Below are 5,285 nucleotides of genomic sequence, written 5' to 3' on the forward strand. Positions count from 1 at the left end.
GTTGATGGGATTTGAACTCAGGACCTCTGGAAAATCAATCCATGCTCTTAACCACTAAGCCATCTCTCCAGGCCCTGAAACTTTTTTTCCTTCAACATTATAGGACTAATTGCTTCATGCCTTGTCGATCATATCTGTATTTCATTTATTTTTCACTGTTGCATAATACTTCATTACATTGATTATTATTATTATTTATTCATCCAACAGTTGATTGATATATGGTTGTGTCCAGTCTTTTAGTATTATGTTATTCACCCTGTAAATATACTATTTGTCCCCTAACATATATGTATAAGCATTCCTCTTGGGTATATGTCTAGGAATGGAGTCCTGACCTGTAAAGTACTAAAATGACCAGTTTTAAAAGGTATTGCAACCCAGGTATCGTGCCATGTTCCTGTAATCTCAGCATTCAGGAAGCAGAGGCAGAAGGATCACTGGGCTACACTGTCTCAAGAGACAGATCACATCGGCTGATACTCCAGAAAGTTTATCTGCTGGCGTTGTTAATTTGTTCCTAATGGTTAATTAAGAACAGGTCTGGTTTACCTCTCTAATAGCATGTAGCAGATCCATTCTTTCTGAGATGTCAGGAGAGCTCTCCACAGTTCTCAGGGTGAGGACTCGGTGGGTATGGAAAGCAAACAAGATGGTATGGAGAGCAAACAAGATGGTATGGAGAATTTTGGCAATGTTTCAAAGTAGCTGCATCAGACAGATGTTTTCAGAGTTTAAATGAGTCAGAGTGTTGTTTACCTTTGGACCAAAGCCAACGTCTCCTGTAGCCTGAGAGTGCTGATGGGACAGACCAGGATCAGTAGAACATCTGCTGTGGAAGTTCTGACACACAGAGAGAGTTAGGTTTATAAAGGGGCAGGGGCAGGAGAGCCTTAAGAGCTTTCATACCGCACTGGCTTTCTTACCAGAGCTGAGCTTCCTACTTGCATCCCATGGGGTCCCTCACAGGCTCAGGACTTCAGAGGTCCCCAGGGCTGCTGCTTCCTCAGCCTGCTAGGGGCAAGACAGCAGGGATGCAAACTTGCTTCATTTTGTCCCTGGAAGTATAACTCTGGAATCTATCATGGCCTCTGTTTTGTTGGATGGGACTACCTTACTATCTGCTGGCCATCCTAGGGGAATCGTAGATCTATGGGACACTTGCTTTGTCAGATCCAAGGGACCATGTTTCTTATTTCCCCCACATTTTCTTCCCATGCAAATGACATCTTGCAGTGGGCTGTGGAAATCTGAAGTAAAGGACAGCCATTCCATATCTAAGCAGAGGCTTAGAGCTCCTGATTTGGAGAGAAGGTTTGACTTAGTAGGGAGAAATTATATTGTTGGCTTTGACTTTTACCAGGGATCCTTCAGACCTGGGGAAGGTCACCCATTGGCTCAGAGAACAGGATTAGGGACAGTCCAACTTGGAAACAGAGGAGTGTACTGTGACTCCCATATGGTCTGTTCTGATACCTCTTGAGCCCATCCAGGACCTGCCTTTAGATTCCCACTCTTCCCCTGCCTTTCTCCCTTCCTTCCCTCCTTGCTTTTGTTTCTCTGGTAGCAGTGAAGAAGCTAGAAGAAAACAATTGGTAGAGACAGTGGGGGTCAGCATTCTGTTGCCCGATGCTGGAAACTTGATCTGAGCACTTGAGTGAGCATGCCAAGTACACAGGAGAGACAGACTTGTGAGCCTGGCATTCAGTGATGAAGCATCTGCCTGAACATCGCCAGCAGTTACACAGTAGAGGTGACAGTGGAAGACCGCGTGGCAAGCGTAACAGGTAGATGACTAATTCTCTGTCCTTTGGGCCAACAGAGTTCTCATTCAGCAAGAAACCAGTGCCGGGTCAGACTCCTTTCCTTCACTCCACTCTCTCCACCTTCTAAGCCTGGGCTAATTAGACCTCCTAAAAGTGTCATAAGGCAAACACCACCTTTGTGACAGTTTTACTGATGAGGAAATCAGGCTCAGTTAATTGCTTTGCTCAAAGTGTGTGTTGGGGGTGGGGTGGGGGGAGGGGAGCTGCTTTACCTTCACTGAAAGTCTGGGCTGGCAAGACTTCCTCCTAGTAGCCTGCTGTTACTAGAAAGCTTAGGGGCCCAGGACTAGCTGATAGAGAGAGACAAGAGGCTCTACTGATCTGCTGATCCTTTATATTTGCTAAGTTTGAAAGGCTATGCAAACGAGCTGGAGTCTGTCCTGACCCCAGGATGAGGATGAAAGCTGGAAATGGTCCCCTTCATTTTTTTTTTTTTTAAATTCAAATCAGGAACATGTTTACCTCCATAAAAGGAGTCTATTAAACTAAGAGTGTAATCGTTTCAGTTAAACAATTCTCTTACATTAAAGTTTTAGTGTGTTTCGTGGGGAATATTGGTTTTTAGAAGCTGGAGAGATGACGGATGTGCCTTTGCAATGGAAACCTTGTAAACATGCAGCAACTGTGAAACTCGTATTTATTCCAGGCTCAGGGCACAGCACACTCTTACTAGGTTCGATTTCTATTTTGAGATGAGCATCAGTTAGTTATCAAGGCTGGGAGGTGTGTGGTGGCCGGCGCCCTGACCTCAGTAACGGGCAACCATAGACAGTGTGATTTTAAATGAAAGGAAAAGGAAAAGAGAATTGCTGAAGGAAGATTTGGAGGCAAGGCTTTCTTACAAGGTTGGTCAAGTGACCTTTATGCTACATAGAGTCCCATGAGATGTGAGTCTCTTTGGAAAAGCCAGAGAGGTCACATTCCGAGAATGTGCAGTGTCTTCTGTGTGTTTTATGGGGACGATTGTTACTTGTGTGAGGGGTTCCTCTTGTTTTCTAGTAAATGTTACTGTTTAACAGAATAACCATTCTGGTGCTGACTTAACCAACAGAAGTCAAGTTTAACAAGGTCCTAAATGGTCCAGAGTCAAGTGTAGGTGAGGAGGTAGAAATTCACACACTCAACTGTGACGGAACAAATAAGAAAGCCATATATTGTAATTATAGGTTTAAACATCCCTTATCTTGCCATTTGCTTCAAAGACATGGATACTTAGTATCAAATGCCCTCCATCTTCCTCGTTTCTTTGGTTATTCCTCATGCATTCACCCTGCAGAAGCAATGTGCAACTCACAAACCTCATTTATCCTGAAAGACAATCCATAACTAGGTTGTTGGAAATTAAAAGTAAATTTTGTGTAGACAGTTGAAATGTTAGAAAGAGTGGCTAGAGTCTCAGCTGATACCCAGTAGAGCAAAATTCACACCTATATCCCCACTTACATTATTTCTATAGGGATGACCTCCTCATTCTAAGTGTAAGCTGCATCTTTACTGAATTCCGCTAGACTCTTGGGCTGGAAATCCTGATGGATGAGAAAGAAGATGCGGTGGTGGGGAACCTCAGCGGAACTGAAGACTTTCATTGGAAAGAAAGATGTTTGGTGGGAAGGGCTTGCACTCAGGCTGCCTCCGTGAGGAGTGTGGAATTTAAGGAGGGAATTTATTGAATGAATGGAAGGCCATCTTGTTTGTATTTTACTTTGGTTCCTAGCATTCCTTCCCTCTGGCTTATTTGATCTCCATTTATTCAGTTTCTTGTTTCCCTAGCTCTGGGTCTGTGTAGTCTCACCCTCTTCCTACTGTAACCAGACTCCCCATCTCCCTACCTAAGGGAGTAGGAGAAATGCATTGATCTTTAATGAGATCTGTGTGGTTTTTGGAAATCTTGCTCATGAGGCTGTGGTACATTAAATTCCCAATCCCAGTCCCATTACCTGGCTCATAACCTCTGTGCCCTGGGACAGTTAGCATGTGACCATCTTCAAGAATTCCCAACAAGCTGCTAGGAATGGGCCCCTCTGACAGAACCTGGCTGGCACTTGAAAACTTGGGAGCTTTGCCTGCAATAGAGCAGATTTTCACTGAGAAATACTTAAATTGAAAATTGGTGGCTAAGGAGCCCTGCCACCCAGCCATGGCACCTGCTGGAGCCCATGTGGAAAACTCCAGAAAGATCTTTGCAGGCACTATGTTTTACCTTCACTAACTCCTCAACCCTCACAACTGTGTGTTGCTGTTCTTAGCATCCCTCACCCAGGGATTCTATTCAGTTGAAGTCTTGCAGATTGTTTCATAGGGACCCTATGGAAGAAAACCTGCTGGAGAATCTATACTAGTTTTCAAATTTCAGTAATTAATTTTTAGGTAGGTGATTCCTCGTTTGAAAAAAAGAAAAGTTAAGTTAAAAGCACCCCTGTTTTTTGTTTTTCCTTTGCTTTTGTTTGTTTCAGATGTGGTCTCATTGAGTATAAAAAGCACGTTCAGTAAATAGAGGCCAGCTGTCATCCCGATGAACATATTCTACATTCAAGGCCAGGATTTGTGACCTTATAACACAGGAACGCTATGGAGACTAGAGGATACTTAAGAAATGGGTGTTTGAGATATACCTGCTATTTTCATATTCTCATGGAAACAAGCTCCGTGGATCCTTTGCTGTATCTGAATTCCCACTCTTAGGAACTTTTTCCAGTTCAGATGCAGCAAAGCCTTATTGCTCATTCAATCTTGAGGACGAATTGATTTCATGTCCCTTGAGTTGTAACATCCATGACAAACAGGATGGAAGAAATGACTTTCAACCTGGGGAACGTTTAAAATGCATATGTGTTCCTGGCCCCAGGAGTTGACATCTCACTTTGGAGGCTGAGGCTGGGGGGATGCTGCATTCTAAGCTCTTCAAGTGACCCTGACACCTGATTAAAGTTGCATAGCCCCTGCTGAGACCAGAACCTTCCTGGAGCAGTGGGTCTTTGTGGGTTGCTGGCAGCAGAGGCCTAAGGCTGAGTGTGTGGACAGGCCTGGGTGGGATTTGGCCATAGAGCTTATTTTGAAGTGGGACTTTGCTTTAAACTCAATGCTGTCTTTATGGAAGGGTTATGGCCAATCTGGGCTGGTCACCTGAAGGATAATGGTTTCCTATTACTTTAGTGGCTTACCTGAGGTATGGCAAATTGACTCCATTTAGGTTAGGTTCTCCGTAGAGAAGAACAGCTGGGGATAGAGGAGTCAGTAGTTAGCTAGTGCCAACGTGAGCACGAGAGTGTAGATTCACTGGGACTCACAAGGGTACAGCTTTGGAACCTTTTGTCACATCCCCTCCCATTGATTGTTCTGGATCTTCTCTATGCTCCTTTCCCAAGCCTCTCTTCTCTTCTCTTCTCTTCTCTTCTCTTCTCTTCTCTTCTCTTCTCTTCTCTTCTCTTCTCTTCTCTTCTCTTCTCTTCTCTTCTCTTC

Source organism: Mus caroli, chromosome 12 (genome assembly GCF_900094665.2).
Source record: "Mus caroli chromosome 12, CAROLI_EIJ_v1.1, whole genome shotgun sequence".
Lineage (NCBI taxonomy): Eukaryota > Metazoa > Chordata > Mammalia > Rodentia > Muridae > Mus > Mus caroli.